This window comes from Ylistrum balloti, unplaced genomic scaffold, assembly GCF_031769215.1.
Source record: "Ylistrum balloti isolate Yb309-2 unplaced genomic scaffold, AGI_CSIRO_Ybal_v1 Utg370388, whole genome shotgun sequence".
Taxonomy (NCBI): domain Eukaryota; kingdom Metazoa; phylum Mollusca; class Bivalvia; order Pectinida; family Pectinidae; genus Ylistrum; species Ylistrum balloti.
In genome coordinates this window covers 291,345-312,153 of record NW_026782269.1, presented here as the reverse complement: position 1 = coordinate 312,153, position 20,809 = coordinate 291,345, and the positions used below count along the sequence as shown (strand labels likewise).

Genomic DNA, 20,809 nt, shown 5'->3' with positions numbered 1-20,809 from the left:
AGATCGAGGAGCACCATGAAACTCACATACATGCAACCAAAAAGATTCGGCCAAAAAAACTAAACCATCAGAAAACAAACAGATGAATATTGATGAATACAAATATACTGGGATCAGTTTATTTCGTGACGTAACGATTTTGTTCTACTTTCGGTTTTTCCTGTTCAAGTTAAAAATTGTTACATGCTTGTCATCATAATTTCAAATATCCCAATGCTTGAAAGAGTTCACATAGTTTATCTTCCAAAATCTAGGATGGTAACAACCTTTTTGTTTTGACTGGTTGACATTGTACTTAGTACTTGGTAGTATACATCTTACCTTTCACCTTTGCTGTCTTGTAGTTTACAAACTCCGCTGGCCAGTCCGATGTTCCGTGATTCGTGCATGATTACCTGTGTGTCTCTATATACAACGATGTTACACGTGCATTGCATTGCTTACTCCGCACCCCCACTCGCTCTAGCTTCACAATGACATCCATTCCGCATAGCTATTTCTCAGTCCGTTGAATCTACATATTGTATAAAAGAATGTCCTGTCAAATTTCATATTTTACAATTTACTATATAAGGGTATATGTAAATGATACTTGATATAAAATGCTTTAAACATAAATATAGAAACCGGTATTTGATTTTGTGTAAGCTTTTAATCCATCACTGTTGTATATACCAGGGTTTAACTAAGTTAACTTGTTGTGGTTACCCTATTTCAGAGTTAATGATAATCATTACAATGTATGAGATATGTATATATTGTGTTGTGTTGTATTGTGTTGCATTGTATTGTGTTGTGTTGTATTGTGTTGTGTTGTGTTGTATTGTATTGTGTTGTGTTGTATTGTATTGCGTTGTGTTGTATTGTGTTGTGTTGTTTTTATTGTGTTGTATTGTATTGTGTTGTATTGTGTTGTGTTGTATTGTATTACATTGCGTTGTATTGTACTGTGTTGTGTTGTGTTGCATTGTGTTGTGTTGTATTGTATTGTGTTGTATTGTATTCTGTTGTGTTGTATTGTGTTGTGTTGTATTGTGTTGTATTGTGTTGTGTTGTATTGTATTGTGTTGTGTTGTGTTGTATTGTGTTGTGTTGTATTGTGTTGTATTGTATTGTGTTGTATTGTATTGTGTTGTGTTGTGTTGTATTGTGTTGTGTTGTATTGTGTTGTTTTGTATTGTATTGTGTTGTATTGTATTGCATTGCGTTGTATTGTACTGTGTTGTGTTGTATTGTATTGTGTTGTATTGTGTTGTATTGTATTGTGTTGTATTGTGTTGTATTGTATTGTGTTGTATTGTATTGTGTTGTGTTGTGTTGAATTGTGTTGTGTTGTATCGTATTGTATTGTGTTGTGTTGTGTTGTGTTGTATTGTGTTGTATTGTATTGTGTTGTATTGTATTGTGTTGTGTTGTGTTGAATTGTGTTGTGTTGTATCGTATTGTATTGTGTTGTGTTGTGTTGTGTTGTATTGTGTTGTATTGTATTGTATTGTATTGTATTGTATTGTATTGTATTGCGTTGTATTGTATTGTATTGTATTTGATTGGACTGTATTCAGATAAGGAAAAGTTAATATATGTTTGTAAATACAGATTTTGAGGTTCCTTTTAAAATCCCTAGACGTTCTCGGCGTCAGATTTTGGGTAGATGAAACGCAGCATTAGTACGCCCTGAACAAATACTGTTATACATATTGTACGTCGAAGTAGAAGAGCTCGTAATATACTAGTGATAGAGTTGGTTTGATATCTCCTGTCCCCGATAATTAAATTACTGAACAGGTTAGACTGACTGATAGTGGTGTACACCACGACAACCTGCTGTGCAATATAAATCAAATAGGACCACCGAGCCATGGAAATACTTCCTCTCTTTATGCTTCCATCAATATCAGATGTTAATTTTACGTCAACAGTCACTGGAAATCTAATTACAAAAATATCAACACCACAACCCTGCTTCTTATCACTCCGTTACTAATACCCATCTGTAAACCTCATCAATTAACCCCCTATTGGTGACCACCATTACCACTACCACCACCACCACCACTAACCCCCACCCCCACACCACCATCCCTGTATCGGATGTGGTTGTGTTTTAAGGCTCCAAGACCATCATAAATATACGCATTTAAAAGAAAAATCATGAACCAATTTGTAAAGAACTCTGATCAAACTTTACACAAAGTTAACTCTTATGCATTGGTATCAGGACATTCAAATGCTACAGATATTTTCTAGTTTACAGAGTTTTGTCCCTTTGAAGATTTCACATTTCCTTTTTCACACTTTCATACTATCTGACTTTATAAAAACAGGTTACAAATGTAGTTTCATTTCATTATTTTCTGTAGCGGTATTGTTTTTGTTAGTGTATTGTCATACTTATATGTGTGGTTTTATAGCAAAGGGTTTCGGATCAAAATTACTTTTTAGCCCACAGTATGATGTCCGTTGTCCGCCCGTCCGTCTGTAAAAGTTGTCACGGCTATTTCTTGGGAAGTACTGGATAGGCATTTCTCAAATTTCATATGAATGTTCCTCCTTAAATAACAAGAAAAATGGCCGACAGGTGACCATCTTGGATTGACAAAGATTATTATCACTATTTCTTAAGAGAATTTTTCAGATTTCATATAATTAAGACCAAGAACAGAGGAAAGAATAGAAAGGAAGGGAGCAGAATAAAATTTTTAAAGAAAAACTGAAGACCAAACAATGGACACCAAGATCTCTGTAGAATCAGTTGATATAGTTACAGTATAGTTTCGAGTTATTTTTCAATTTTCTGTCTGAATACAAGAGTACAACATCTTTATGATTATATAGGCACAGCTGGTAGATGGGGTACTGTTAGGAAACATGTTAGTTTGATCTCGCTAACCTAGTTACTGTCGCTGCGATACACCTGTTCTCACCAGATTCATCTTCTTCTAACGTTTCTCTCGCTGTTATCCCCAAACCCACTCAGTTAGTGTTGATGTGATTTCCCACAAATCATCGGAATGTCCCCCTCCCCCTCCCTGTTATCTACAATGCGTTCATACAACCTTATCTTTCAGCTTCCGTGAATAAATCAAAAAATAATTAAAAACAACAATACACAGGTTATCTACTGCATTGATTTACCTGTATGATTGATTGATTTATTCTTTAAACTTCGGAAGTTCGATATCCGACAGAATCCATATCCATCGCGAACACGAGTTAAATGGGTGGTCGTTTATGTGGAGTCATCCAATGTTACAGTGAATGCGCAGGACATTAGCCCAACTCACACACTAACCACACCGTGCATCCTGCGTGTCCAACCAGTCATTGCTGCGCCGCATACGAAGGAGAGCTCTTTTTGAAAATAATAGTATTCAATGGTCATCTCCGAAGGAGTTATGGTGTATAAAATCCTGTTATACAATAATGAAAAACATGAACATTTATATTTTCATAAGATAATCAACCTGTAACTAACTAAATTAGTAGCTAGTGTGATTATATATCATGAATTGTGTTGGATACAAAAGTCTGAATTCAATTGTGATAGACGATGACGTCACGTCATTAGTTCAAGATGGCACAACAAAATGGCCGCCTCTGTTTGATCCCTTCCTCAAAGTTTTTGCGTTAAAATTGTCAAAATGTAAATTTTTCCGACTTATGGAACAAAATGTATGTTCAATTTGTTATTATTTCATATGAGAATGTATGAATCTTGTCTCAAAGTTTTAATTTTTACTCGGAGAGTCTCGCGAACTGCTCGTCTCATAAAATTACTGAAAATAAAACTCTTTAAGAGATACTATATGTGAGGTAGGTCGTTCATGTGTTAAAATCGCGTTAAATCATAATACGTTAAATCCTAACGCGAAGATTGGTACTTCAGCCATAGTCATGCTGTATGGTACTTCAGCCATAGTCATGCTGTATGTAGATTGGTACTTCAGCCATAGTCATGTTGTATGTAGATTGGTACTTCAGCCATAGTCATGTTGTGTGTAGATGGGTACTTCAGCCATAGTCATGCTGTGTGTAGATTGGTACTTCAGCCATAGTCATGCTGTGTGTAGATTGGTACTTCAGCCATAGTCATGGTACTTCAGCCATAGTCATGCTGTATGTAGATTGGTACTTCAGCCATAGTCATGCTGTGTGTAGATTGGTACTTCAGCCATAGTCATGTTGTATGTAGATTGGTACTTCAGCCATAGTCATGCTGTGTGTAGATTGGTACTTCAGCCATAGTCATGTTGTGTGTAGATTGGTACTTCAGCCATAGTCATGCTGTGTGTAGATTGGTACTTCAGCCATAGTCATGTTGTATGTAGATTGGTACTTCAGCCATAGTCATGCTGTATGTAGATTGGTACTTCAGCCATAGTCATGTTGTATGTAGATTGGTACTTCAGCCATAGTCATGCTGTATGTAGATTGGTACTTCAGCCATAGTCATGCTGTGTGTAGATTGGTACTTCAGCCATAGTCATGCTGTATGTAGATCGGTACTTCAGCCATAGTCATGTTGTATGTAGATTGGTACTTCAGCCATAGTCATGCTGTGTGTAGATTGGTACTTCAGCCATAGTCATGCTGTGTGTAGATTGGTACTTCAGCCATAGTCATGCTGTATGTAGATTGGTACTTCAGCCATAGTCATGTTGTATGTAGATTGGTACTTCAGCCATAGTCATGCTGTATGTAGATTGGTACTTCAGCCATAGTCATGCTGTATGTAGATTGGTACTTCAGCCATAGTCATGCTGTATGTAGATTGGTACTTCAGCCATAGTCATGCTGTATGTAGATTGGTACTTCAGCCATAGTCATGTTGTATGTAGATTGGTACTTCAGCCATAGTCATGTTGTGTGTAGATTGGTACTTCAGCCATAGTCATGCTGTGTGTAGATTGGTACTTCAGCCATAGTCATGTTGTGTGTAGATTGGTACTTCAGCCATAGTCATGCTGTGTGTAGATTGGTACTTCAGCCATAGTCATGCTGTACTTCAGTAGTCATGCTGTGTGTAGATTGGTACTTCAGCCATAGTCATGCTGTATGTAGATCGGTACTTCAGCCATAGTCATGCTGTGTGTAGATTGGTACTTCAGCCATAGTCATGTTGTGTGTAGATTGGTACTTCAGCCATAGTCATGCTGTGTGTAGATTGGTACTTCAGCCATAGTCATGCTGTATGTAGATTGGTACTTCAGCCATAGTCATGCTGTGTGGTACTTCAGCCATAGTCATGTTGTATGTAGATTGGTACTTCAGCCATAGTCATGTTGTATGTAGATTGGTACTTCAGCCATAGTCATGCTGTATGTAGATTGGTACTTCAGCCATAGTCATGCTGTATGTAGATTGGTACTTCAGCCATAGTCATGTTGTATGTAGATTGGTACTTCAGCCATAGTCATGTTGTATGTAGATTGGTACTTCAGCCATAGTCATGCTGTATGGTACTTCAGCCATAGTCATGTTGTATGTAGATTGGTACTTCAGCCATAGTCATGCTGTATGTAGATTGGTACTTCAGCCATAGTCATGCTTTGTGTGAGACTGACCTTATTTCGTAGAATGTCCTTAGCCTTGGTTCTCTACTTATTCAATTAATGTCTGAACGTATTCAAATCATCGGGTCATGGTTTTGTTTAGTCTTATGACATTGTCTTTAATTTTGAGACTGTTTGGAAAAGAAAGTGGTTGATAGCGACCATCTTGAATTTTGACCATGGAAGGTTGGTATGGCAACTTCTCGAAAGAACTGGGTTTACCTTCATTAAACTGTATAGGATTCGCTTTCTTATTTCTAATTATTTGTAACATTCCTTCAGATGGGCAATACTGAATTGAAAAATTATCCATTCAGTACTTCATTATGAAATCTACCATAATTATGATACGACTTCGTGTGCAAAAATATCATATGGTTATATTTTCAGTATAATCTTCTGTGATGGTGAATACGCATATTTCCACATTACAACGCCACACCATAGCACTTTGTTATATCTAAAACGGGTAAGAAAAGTCAGATTATCAAAACAACCTTATCAGCTGATTTAGATTAATGACGGGAGTGTAAAACGTTATAAATAGGTACACGTGTCTCTCTCCTAATTAGTTAATGGTATTGATTGTTGGCCATGCTCAATAAAACACATGTAAGATATTAGCAAGTTGAACCCGGGTGTCACCAATTCAGATAGCACAGGCCAATTAGCTAGCCGATAAAAACAGACGGACGATAAAATATACCAAACTCACTGATGTAAGAACCGACCATACAAGATGGACCGACATTTAATCAACCAAAGATATTCTTGTGATAGCTGACACCCTCGTGCCTAGTTCGAGAAGTGATGAAGACATGACAGTGGTCGCTCCAGTCAATGTAACCAATTACAGAGGACACACACCGTCCAAGTGTTTTATTGCAAATTAAGAAAGATGCGTTAGTGCTACTGAGTGTATTCATTTCTTACTTTCACAAACTGAAATTCCCAAATGTTTTATCTAATATCAATCAATCTTTCGGGTTAAGGAAGCACGTGGCATGCGCGTGGTGAGGAGACATGGAGCAATAAAATTGTCACTATGTCGTTTGTGTTTTTGGAATCTGGGCAACTAATAAGCATGATGGACACTCTATAAATAGGAAAACGCTGGACCACACCGCAATAAACTTTTTTGCAAACTTTGAACTGGAGTGACGACATTTGTTTGGTGCACTGTTTGGAAAACCCAATATAATGCCATAAAATGCGTTTTTCTTTCCTTTTCTCCGTTTGCTGATTATAGTTTTAGTTTCGATTTTGTGGTGCTGGCTAGAAGATTAACGTAGGTGCTACTGATCAACAGGGAATTCAACATCGACAAGACGTAAGGTTAGTATCTATTTGGCTCATACATGCAACAAGATTGTTTATCTCTACCACATCACGTAAGAGGGTGTTTAATTTAATTGTCTATGCATATTTTATTCCCAGTCCTTGTAGGGCACCTTTTATCACAAGTATAAAAAAACAACCAAGGATTAAAAGCAAGAAAGCAGATTTAATCAAATAAGTCATCATATTCTACCAGTATAAAACGTCATAAAATAGTCATATTTGATGACGTGAGATATAAGAATTAGAGTTTACCTACATACATTTTTTTCATTATTAATGCATAGTGAAAAATAAAGATTCAGTGATTTAAAAAATACAGTAACGAAGTTCAATGTATGATTTTGTATGTTACATGTCAAACTAAAGGATTGATTGTCTTTCCGTTTGCATCTATTGGTGACCTTATCGCCAATTAGTAGAGGGAAACTTATGAAGCGTGGTATATTCTGTTATATAGTTGGTACTCAGCTGCCCATTACTGTCAAATGAGGACAATTTAATGCGTACAGTCATCATTTTTTATGACAGTTTCAGTTACTTAAAAAAGATCCTACGACATTTGCAATTCATGAGTTGATTATATCTTATCAAAGCCATATAATGACAACTCTGAATCAAATAAAGTATAATGATTTAGTTTTTCTGTAAACTATATACACGATAACTGTGCTGTAAACTATAATGTATCATTTGCAAGACATTTATTTTGTATTGTAAACTATATATAACCTGTGTTGTATTTAGACTATATATATGTTGTCCAATTTTTCTATATATAACCTGTGTTGTATTCTAGACTATATATATGTGTTGTACAATAGGCAATATATAACATGTGTTGTATTCTAGACTATATATATGTTGCACAATAGGCAATATATAACCTGTGCTGTATTCTAGACTATATATATGTTGTACAATAGGCAATATATAACCTGTGTTGTATTCTAGACTATATATATGTTGTACAACATTCTATATATAACCTGTGTTGTATTCTAGACTATATATATGTTGTACAATATATATATAACCTGTGTTGTATTCTAGACTATATATATGTTGTACAATATTCTATATATAACCTTTGTTGTATTCTAGACTATATATATGTTGTACAATATTCTATATATAACCTGTGTTGTATTCTAGACTATATATGTTGTACAATAGGCAATATATAACCTGTGTTGTATTCTAGACTATATATATGTTGTACAATAGGCAATATATAACCTGTGTTGTATTCTAGACTATATATATGTTGTCCAATTTTTCTATATATAACCTGTGTTGTATTCTAGACTATGTATATGTTGTACAATATTCTATATATAACCTGTGTTGTATTCTAGACTATATATATGTTGTACAATAGGCAATATATAACCTGTGTTGTATTTAGACTATATATATGTTGTACAATAGGCAATATATAACCTGTGTTGTATTCTAGACTATATATATGTTGTACAATATTCTATATATAACCTGTGTTGTATTCTAGACTATATATATTGTACAATATTCTATATATAACCTTTGTTGTATTCTAGACTATATATATATGTTATACAATATATATATATAACCTGTGTTGTATTCTACACTATATATGTTGTACAATAGGCAATATATAACCTGTGTTGTATTCTAGACTATATATATGTTGTACAATAGGCAATATATAACCTGTGTTGTATTCTAGACTATATATATGTTGTACAATATTATATAACCTGTGTTGTATTCTAGACTATATATATGTTGTACAATATTCTATATATAACCTGTGTTGTATTCTAGACTATATATATGTTGTACAATAGGCAATATATAACCTGTGTTGTATTCTAGACTATATATATGTTGTACAATATTCTATATATAACCTGTGCTATATATATACCTGTGTTGTATTCTAGACTATATATATGTTGTACAATAGGCAATATATAACCTGTGTTGTATTGTAGACTATATATAGGTTGTACAATAGGCAATATATAACCTGTGTTGTATTGTAGACTATATATATGTTGTACAATATGCTATATATAACATGTGTTGTATTGTAGACTATATATATGTTGTACAATGGGCAATATATAACCTGTGCTGTATTCTAGACTATATATATTTTGTACAATATTCTATATATAACCTGTGTTGTATTCCAGACTATATATATGTTGTACAATAGGCACTATATAACCTGTGTTGTATTCTAGACTATATATATATGTTGTACAATAGGCAATATATAACCTGTGTTGTATTCTAGACTATATATATGTTGTACAATATTCTATATATAACCTGTGTTGTATTCTAGACTATATATATGTTGTACAATATTCTATATATAACCTGTGTTGTAGTCTAGACTATATATATGTTGTACAATAGGCAATATATAACCTGTGTTGTATTCTAGACTATATATATATGTTGTACAATAGGCAATATATAACCTGTGTTGTATTCTAGACTATATATATGTTGTACAATATATGGCAATATATAACCTGTGTTGTATTCTAGACTATATATATGTTGTACAATATGCTATATATAACCTGTGTTGTATTTAGACTATATATATGTTGTACAATAGCAATATATAACCTGTGTTGTATTCTAGACTATATATATGTGGTACAATAGGCAATATATAACCTGTGTTGTATTCTAGACTATATATATGTTGTACAATATTCTATATATAACCTGTGTTGTATTCTAGACTATATATATGTTGTACAATAGGCAATATATAACCTGTGTTGTATTCTAGACTATATATATGTTGTATATATATAACCTGTGTTGTATTCTAGACTATATATATGTGTTGTATTCTAGACAATATATATATAACCTGTGTTGTATTCTAGACTATATATATGTTGTACAATAGTATATAACCTGTGTTGTATTGTAGACATATATATGTTGTACAATATATATAACCTGTGTTGTATTCTAGACTATATATATGTTGTATATATATAACCTGTGTTGTATTCTAGACTATATATATGTTGTACAATATATATAACCTGTGTTGTATTTAGACTATATATATGTTGACCAATAGGCAATATATAACCTGTGTTGTACTATATATATATATTGTACCTGTGTTGTATTCTAGACTATATATATGTTGTACAATATATATATAACCTGTGTTGTATTCTAGACTATATATATGTTGTACAATATTCTATATATAACCTGTGTTGTATTCTAGACTATATATATGTTGTACAATATATATATAACCTGTGTTGTATTCTAGACTATATATATGTTGTACAATATGCTATATATAACCTGTGTTGTATTCTAGACTATATATATGTTGTACAACAGGCAATATATAACCTGTGTTGTATTCTAGACTATATATATGTTGTACAATATTCAATATATAACCTGTGTTGTATTCTAGACTATATATATGTGTGTACAATATATGCAATATATAACCTGTGTTGTATTCTAGACTATATATATGTTGTACAATATATATATAACCTGTGTTGTATTTTAGACTATATATATAATATATAACCTGTGTTGTATTCTAGACTATATATATGTTGTACAATAGGCAATATATAACCTGTGTTGTATTCTAGACTATATATATGTTGTACAATATTCTATATATAACCTGTGTTGTATTCTAGACTATATATATGTTGTACAATAGGCAATATATAACCTGTGTTGTATTCTAGACTATATATATGTTGTACAATATATAACCTGTGTTGTATTCTAGGCAATATATAACCTGTGTTGTATTCTAGACTATATATATGTTGTACAATACAATATTCTATATATAACCTGTGTTGTATTCTAGACTATATATATGTTGTACAATATATATAACCTGCATATATAACCTGTGTTGTATTCTAGACTATATATATGTTGTACAATAGGCAATATATAACCTGTGTTGTATTCTAGACTTTATATATGTTGTACAACATTCTATATATAACCTGTGTTGTATTCTAGACTATATATAGGTTGTACAATATTCTATATATAACCTGTGTTGTATTCTAGACTATATATATGTTGTACAATATTCTATATATAACCTGTGTTGTATTCTAGACTATATATATGTTGTACAATAGGCACTATATAACCTGTGTTGTATTCTAGACTATATATATGTTGCACAATAGGCAATATATAACCTGTGCTGTATTCTAGACTATATATATGTTGTACAATAGGCAATATATAACCTGTGTTGTATTCTAGACTATATATATGTTGTACAATATTCTATATATAACCTGTGTTGTATTCTAGACTATATATATGTTGTACAATATTCTATATATAACCTATATATATATGTTGTACCTGTATATAACCTTTGTTGTATTCTAGACTATATATATGTTGTACAATACGCATATATAACCTGTGTTGTATTGTAGACTATATATATGTTGTACAATATATATAACCTGTGTTGTATTCTAGACTATATATATGTTGTACAATATTCTATATATAACCTGTGTTGTATTCTAGACTATATATATGTTGTACAATATGCTATATATAACCTGTGTTGTATTTAGACTATATATATGTTGTACAATAAGCAATATATAACCTGTGTTGTATTCTAGACTATATATATGTTGTACAATATATGTTGTACAATATTCTATATATAACCTGTGTTGTATTCTAGACTATATATATGTTGTACAATAGGCAATATATAACCTGTGTTGTATTGTAGACTATATATATGTTGTACAATATGCTATATATAACCTGTGTTGTATTTAGACTATATATATGTTGTACAATATATATAACCTGTGTTGTATTCAGACTATATATATGTTGTACAATATATATAACCTGTGTTGTATTCTAGACTATATATATAACCTGTTGTACAATATATATATGGCAATATATATAACCTGTGTTGTATTCTAGACTATATATATGTTGTACAATATTCTATATATAACCTGTGTTGTATTCTAGATATAACTATATATATGTATATGTGTACAATAGGCAATATATAACCTGTGTTGTATTCTAGACTATATATATGTTGTACAATATTCTATATATAACCTGTGTTGTATTCTAGACTATATATGTTGTACAATAGGCAATATATAACCTGTGTTGTATTCTAGACTATATATATGTTGTACAATAGGCAATATATAACCTGTGTTGTATTCTAGACTATATATATGTTGTACAATATTCTATATATAACCTGTGTTGTATTCTAGACTATATATATGTTGTACAATATTCTATATATAACCTGTGTTGTAGTCTAGACTATATATATGTTGTACAATAGGCAATATATAACCTGTGTTGTATTCTAGACTATATATGTTGTACAATAGGCAATATATAACCTGTGTTGTATTCTAGACTATATATATGTTGTACAATATTCTATATATAACCTGTGTTGTATTGTAGACTATTCTATATATAACCTGTGTTGTATTGTAGACTATATATATGTTGTACAATATTCTATATATAACCTGTGTTGTATTCTAGACTATATATATGTTGTACAATATTCTATATATAACCTTTGTTGTATTCTAGACTATATATATGTTGTACAATACGCTATATATAACCTGTGTTGTATTGTAGACTATATATATGTTGTACAATAGGCAATATATAACCTGTGTTGTATTCTAGACTATATATATGTGTTGTACAATACGCTATATATAACATGTGTTGTATTTAGACGATATATATGTTGTACAATAAGCAATATATAACCTGTGTTGTATTCTAGACTATATATATGTTGTACAATACGCTATATATAACCTGTGTTGTATTTTAGACTGTATATATGTTGTACAATATTCTATATATAACCTGTGTTGTATTCTAGACTATATATATGTTGTACAATAGGCAATATATAACCTGTATTGTATTGTAGACTATATATATGTTGTACAATACGCTATATATAACCTGTGTTGTATTCTAGACTATATATATGTTGTACAATACGCTATATATAACCTGTGTTGTATTGTAGACTATATATATGTTGTACAATAGGCAATATATAACCTGTGTTGTACTGTACAGTGCTATATTATATTATATACACTTTATCTGTGTTGTACTGTTGATTATTATTATATTATATTATATTATATTATATCATATTATATTATATTATATTATATCTGTGTTGTACTGTAGACTATAGTATATTATACATGTTAAATTCTTCTGCCTGATCTTGTTGTATTAATTTTCAAGGTAAACGCAATTTACCATTTTCTTCATAGTATAGCTTTCGTCCGTCAACCAATTGTTACCTGAAAGGGGAAATATGTCTAATTTCCTGTCAAGTCTCAGATCGGAAATGGAATTGTAAAATTGTTGAATATCGTGGTGTGTAATTTGCCAACCATGTGTGGCGCCTTTAACGAGGCGTGTCCTGCATGCCTTCATAGTAGATGGGAATTACATGTTACTAAAAAGTAATATGTATGATTTAGACAGGTTATAATTTTTACGGTGCGTTCTATCGAGCGGCACTATACTCAGCTGTTGATACAAGGGACGGGTGGTATCACATAACTATCACTACACAACCTCACTATATGGACGATCACAACGCGAAACACTAGCCGTCCCTATCATCAGTCGTTCATGAATATCGATACATTAAGTCCTTCATATTAACACGGCTGTCAAAGCATCCTCTACTGCGTCTGCCTTCAGTGGACAACACAACGAGGTTAAAATACCGTCAAATTAAAACCGACTGTTAAAACATCCTCTATTACGTCTGTCTTCAGTGGACAACACAACGAGGTTAAAATGTCGTCAGATTAAGACCTACTGTTAAAACATCCTCTACTGCGTCTGCCTTCAGTGGACAACACAACGAGGTTAAAATGTCGTCAGATTAAGACCTACTGTTAAAACATCCTCTACTACGTCTGTCTTAGTGGACAACACAACGAGGTTAAAATACCGTCAAATTAAAACCGACTGTTAAAACATCCTCTACTACGTCTGTCTTAGTGGACAACACAACGAGGTTAAAATGTTGTCAGATTAAGACCGACTGTTAAAACATCCTCTACTACGTCTGCCTTCAGTGGACAACACAACGAGGTTAAAATGTTGTCAGATTAAGACCTACTGTTAAAACATCCTCTACTGCGTCTGTCTTCAGTGGACAACACAACGAGGTTAAAATGTTGTCAGATTAAGACCTACTGTTAAAACTTCCTCTTCATCGCCTGTCTGTTAGTAAACACCAACACTGTAGGTAAAACATAAATCAAAGTACTGAAAGTACTGAGAGGCTAAACGTTTTGAAAAATGTTAACAAATAACCGCTAAGCTATATTACTTTCCCCATACTCCTTCACTTTGGAATGCAAAAATTACTAAAATAAATAAATAAGAGAACCAGATGCTATTTTTCTTAATTTTAAGCGATTTTATATCTTCTTTAATTCTTATTTCAAATTTGACGACATTAATGTGAATAAATCAAAATAGGTAAAAACAAAAATAACAAAATACACACAACCATATATTTATCGCAAACAAGCCAAATGATAAATAGCTCTATGATGAAGTTGACTAAATAGAACCTTTGAAATACCCAAGATGTTGCAATTACTATCCTATCAATATGAGGATTTAGACAAATCGAAAGGACTTTATGCCTACTTCTTTATTTTGAATGTATTGCAAAGTAATAGTCCTTACTTATTATAATTATATTTGTAGTTGAGGAAAGTAAATAAGGTGTACACAGCATTTCAGATAGATTAAAGTGTAAGTAATTACATTAAATGTATTTACATGCCTATCTTCCTTGAAGTATCATGGTTAGACTTTTCTTCCAGTAATTATGTCTATAAAGACATAGTTCTTTGAGATTAAACCAGACCTCCATATATATACAAAATTTACAATATTTTCACTATAGCTACTGCTATTTCTGATCTCCAATGCATTAGATAATGTCACCATGACACGCTAAATTAATAAATATGTTATGGAAATATTTCGTTCTAGTTAATTGATAATTATAAACATGAATATTTTGGGGGTTTGTTTATACGCGCTTTGTTTGAAGGAATATTTTCATTTCAAGGAACTTTGATACACATTAACAAACCTTGAGAAATCAGCACAAACAACCTTCATCAAATAAAACTAAAAGACAAAAAATATAAGTTATAACAAAGTCAGCATCATGATCAGTACAGTATTAAAAATATATTATTCATAAATCATGAGCACCAAATATAACTTGCCTACGAAGCGCAAACTTTTTATCTTCAAAAACTTGAAAAAGTGTCATGGCGGTGGGTGTGAAAAACCTGAAAAAGTGTCATATCGGCGGGTGTGCGCGTTGGACGAACAGTCCAATTCGGTGACGTCTAATGAGGTAAAGTGATGTTATATATTAAGACGATCTTGCCACAACGACAAGGATTAAAACAAAACTGATGTTCTGTTTGTAAGTTTTGTTTGTTTATAAGTGTTGTTAGTTGATAATTCAAACCAAGCCCCCAGGCCTTTCAGACAAATTTTACAGGCGCCAACTCGGCTGAAATATCGAAAAGAGTACAGTTTTCTGTACGCTTACGTCTATTTTAAAAGTCCAAAATTAGTTTATTTTTTAATAACAATACGATTACTGTAGAAAATATATTGTTCAAAATTTATCAATAGTTCAACCACACTGTGCCCTATAGCGGCAATTTTCTGCGTAAATAATGCCGCGATCTTTCAAATCGCTATTTTAAAAGCATCCAAAATTAGTTTATTTTTTAATAACAATACGATTACTGTAGATTTCAAAAAAGAAGCACAGTGTGGTTGAACTATTGATAAATTTTGAACAATATATTTTACGAAAGATATTTGTTTTAAATCAAATAGCATGACATTTTTACGTATATAATATTGCGTACAGATATATACTGTACGTGCGAGTTGGCGCCATGATTAGAAGCTAGTCTGGGGGCTTGGTTTGAATTATCAACTAACAACACTTATAAACAAACAAAACTTACAAACAGAACATCAGTTTTGGCTTTATAATTGATGAAGTTGATCTTGTTCTGTAGGAGAGTCTTCAATTGGATCAAGCGGTCATCCAGGTTCCGATAGCGTCGTCTCTTTGGCACAGGTAAACCTCCAGCTCACGTTGACCTCATTAGCTTCGATGTCTTTCAGTACACGGATGAACAGATAGATGTTTGGGTGCGCATGTGGAATCCTCTTCTTGAGTTTGCTGTGCCATCCTTCAAGATTGTTGGTAGTCCTCGGCCCGTCGTTGTCGAAGTGGTTCCAAACATGTCGGTCTCCTTCTATCCATTGGGTTGTGACATAGTCGGTGAATGGTGTTGTATCCACTGGTAGGTCGACCAATTGAGATGGCGGGTACGGCTTTAAGTTCTTCTCTGCATCTCTTCTTTATACTATTCATGACCTTCTTTACTTCTACTTGAAATATATAACATCAATGCAGCATCTCCAATAGGTTTATCTCGGTAGTTGTTCTTCACCATATAACTAAATCCGGCTTGATGTAGAGTCCGACCACCACGCTTGTTGGTTGTGAATTCAACTTGAACTTGGTAGTTTGCCATAGTCATTTCCGTTAAGCTTGAGTATTCACTATTTCCACTCAGCAGGATGACATGTAGCTTGGGTATTCATCTCAAACTCAGTTTGGTGTTAACTGTTCACATTCAAATCTATCATAGTTGTTCTCTTAATTACTCATTTAAAAACCTTAACTGGCTTATTTGGTTTTTATGAGATCCATGATATGTATTTTCTTAATTAATCATTAAAATAGATTAATTATGAGTTTGAGTTCAGAATAAGTTTCTATAAAATAATGATCACAAACCCATTCAATAGTACGATAATTTCAGATGAAATGTTTAAGAGAAAACAAAATGCTTAAAATAATATTATATATCTATTTGTTTATTATTATTTTTTTCAAACTGAAATACACACACATATGTGTACACAAAATACCACCTACTAATTTACCTGTATGAATTTTGGGACAACTTCCCTTACCTGTTAAAACAACACTGCAGTACCTTACTGTCATAACAACACACAGGATTTCGGGACAAACAGGATTTATAAATTTTCAGTTTTGGTACAAACAGGATTAAACCGTTCGTCCTACGCGCACCCCGCCGATATGACACTTTTTCAGGATTTTCACACCCACCGCCATGACACTTTTTTTTCAAGTTTTTGAAGATAAAAAGCGCTTCGTAGGCAAGATACATTTGGTGCTCATGATTTATGAATAATATATTTTTAATACTGTACTGATCATGATGTTGACTTTGTTATAACTTACATTTTTTTTCTCATTTAGTTTTATTTGATGAAGGTTGATAGTGCTGATTTCTCAAGGTTTGTTAATGTGTATCAAAGTTCCTTGAAATGAAAATATTCCTTCAAACAAAGCGCGTATAAAAAAAACCCAAAATATTCATGTTTATTATTATCAATTAACTAGAACGAAATATTTCCGCAGCATATTTATTAATTTAGCGTGTCATGGTGACATTATCTAATGCATTGGAGATCAGAAATAGTAGAAGCTATAGTGAAAATATTGTAAATTTTGTATATATATGGAAGTATGGTTTAATCTCAAAGAACTATGCCTTTATAGACATAATTACTGAAAAGTCTAACCATGATACTTCAAGGAAGATAGGCATGTAAATACATTTAATGTAATTACTTACACTTTTACCTATCTGAAATGCTGTTTATACCTTATCTACTTTCCTCTACTACAAATATGATTATTATAAGTAAGGACTATTACTTTGCAATACATTCAAAATAAAGAAGTAGGTATAAAGTCCTTTCGATTTGTTTGAATCCTCATATTGATATTGTAGTAATTGCAACATCTTGGGTATTTTAAAGGTTTTATTTAGTCAACTTCATCATAGAGCTATTTATCATTTGGCTTGTTGACGCTAAATATATGGTTGTGTGTATTTTGTTATTTTATCTTTTTTTTACCTATTTTGATTTGTTCACATTATTGTCGTCAAATTTGAAATAAAAATTAAAGAAGATATAAAATCGCTTAATTAAGAAAAATAGCCTTTGGTTCTCTTATTTTAGTAATTTTTGCATTCCAAAGTGTAGGAGTATGGGGAAAGTAATATAGCTTAGCGGTTATTTGTTAACATTTTTCAAAACGTTTAGCCTCTCAGTACTTTCAGCACTTTGATTTGTGAATGGGAACTGTTTGATTACGTCACGACAGGAAATCATCGTACAAAAAAATAAAAGAACTGCAAGCATCTCTCAATGCGAATTTCGTTTTATCTAAAATATGTATTAAATAGCTAAAACTGACACTAAATCATGACTTTTACTTATCCTTTTAGAGCCCGTTAATGGAAGGAGAAAAAATGTTAACAAACAACCAGAAGAAGACTTAGTGAGATTTATTTTCTCAGCAAATGTTAAGATGTTGGTGGGAATGTAAACATATTTCCCTTTGTAGGCATTAAATAACCCTATAAGAATGCTAGGTGTATTTACCTATCATGAACCGGTCTCACTATCCATTACACTTCTTCTTTTTGCATGCAATATCTATTCAATACATTATTCTGAAATGAAGGTGACAACAGGATTAAGATAAACTTCAGTACGGTTCCTAAAGCAAAACTTTATTGAAATTGATATTAAAATGTTTGCTCATGACTGCTAAACTATAGAAGTATATGGTAATCTCTGTGTAGTTTAATTCTCACCATTTGGTACTTAATCTTACTGATTTCAGTCCAAATAACAGAATTAGTTGAAACGTGTAGGCTTTGTAATGATGGATGTATTGCGAGACTCCGCGAGACTTCCTTAAGTCTCGAAGGAAATGGGTGTCGACACGGAAAACACCTATCATCTAAATAATTTATTGACTAAACACGTTCACATCTCGTGTATCAGGTGAACTAATACTGCTAATTAATCTCTTGTCGTCTCGTGTTCACAAGAATCATTACATCCTATCGATATATTCCTACATTGTCACAGGAACTACACCAATCATTTCTGATCTATAACTTCCGGTTGTTGGCGACCGCCGTGGGCACATATACAGTGGGTTCTTTGTTGTTGATTGTTTGATAGTATGGGTGTTTCTTGTAAAGTTCGAAATAATAATTAAAAAATGTGTTGTTGATTATATTTCCGGAAATTGATATAATGATATAGATGGTATACCATGACAAGAAATTACAAAATAGATCGATGTGACGAGTAGGTATTGCAGTTAAAATTTTACTCCAAGTTCATATTTGTAACATTTCTTATTTATTTTTTATATTTAGAAATATTTAGTATATTTTTATATCTATACAACATAGTTTTGATAGTTTTATTTGGTATACATTTTTATATTCAAAGAACGTTTTGTATTTTAAAGTAGTTTTAACATATATTTTTAGTTTGCGGTATACAGAGTATATTTTTAGTTTGCGGTATACAGAGTATATTTTTTATCTTCGTGTGAAAGTTTGATTTCAGTTTCATGTTTTTTAAAAGTATGTATTTAGAAATTTTTATGTTTTGTTTGGCAGTACGTATGACGTATATTTAATCTTATTTCACATTTAAGTTTGACATGATGTATTAAGTATAATTTACATTTAAGTTTGACATGATGTACTAAGTATAATTTACATTTAAGTTTGACATGATGTACTAAGTATAATTTACATTTAAGTTTGACATGATGTACATATAAGTATAATTTACATTTAAGTTTGACATGATGTACTAAGTATAATTTACATTTAAGTTTGACAGTGTGTACTAAGTATAATTTAAATTTAAGTTTGACATGATGTATTAAGTATAATGTACATTTAAGTTTGACATGATGTATAAAGTATAATTTACATTTAAATTTGACAGTGTGTACTAAGTATAATTTACATTTAAGTTTGACAGTGTGTACTAAGTATAATTTACATTTAAGTTTGACAGTGTGTACTAAGTATAATTTACATTTAAGTTTGACATGATGTACTAAGTATAATTTACATTTAAGTTTGACATGATGTACATTTAAGTATAATATAATTTACATTTAAGTTTGTTTGACATGATGTACTAAGTATAATTTATAATTAAGTTTGACATGATGTATTAAGTATAATTTACATTTAAGTTTGACATGATGTATTAAGTATAATTTACATTTAAGTTTGACATGATGTATAATTTACATTTAAATTTGACATAATTATAATTTACATTTAAGTTTGACATGATGTATGTATAATTTACATTTAAGTTTGACATGATATAATTTACATTTAAGTTTGACATGATGTATTAAGTATAATTTACATTTAAGTTTGACATGATGTACTAAGTATAATTTACATTTAAGTTTGACATGATGTAAAGTATAATTTACATTTAAGTTTGACATGATGTATAAAGTATAATTTACATTTAAGTTTGACATGATGTATTAAGTATAATTTACATTTAAGTTTGACATGATGTATAAAGTATAATTTACATTTAAATTTGATATGTTTTGACATGATGTATTAAGTATAATTTACATTTAAGTTTGACATGTGTACTAAGTATAATTTACATTTAAGTATAAAGTATAATTTACATTTAAGTTTGACAGTGTGTACTAAGTATATTTACATTTAAGTTTGACAATGTACTATAATTTACATTTAAGTTTGACATGATGTATTAAGTATAATTTACATGTACTAAGTACAATTTACATTTAAGTTTGACATGATGTATTAAGTATAATTTAC

At 31.5% G+C, this 20,809-nt stretch overlaps 1 protein-coding gene across 1 annotated transcript in view; it reads left to right on the top strand.

The window, feature by feature from the left end:
- Positions 1 to 6,414: 6,414 nt before the first annotated feature.
- Positions 6,415 to 20,809, top strand: part of LOC132554257 (carboxypeptidase B-like) — a 39,178-nt gene continuing 24,783 nt past the window's right edge. Inside the window, exon 1 of the mRNA XM_060218565.1 lies at positions 6,415 to 6,887. The gene's annotated coding sequence lies outside the window, so the exon portion shown is untranslated. The remainder of the gene's footprint in view (positions 6,888 to 20,809) is intronic.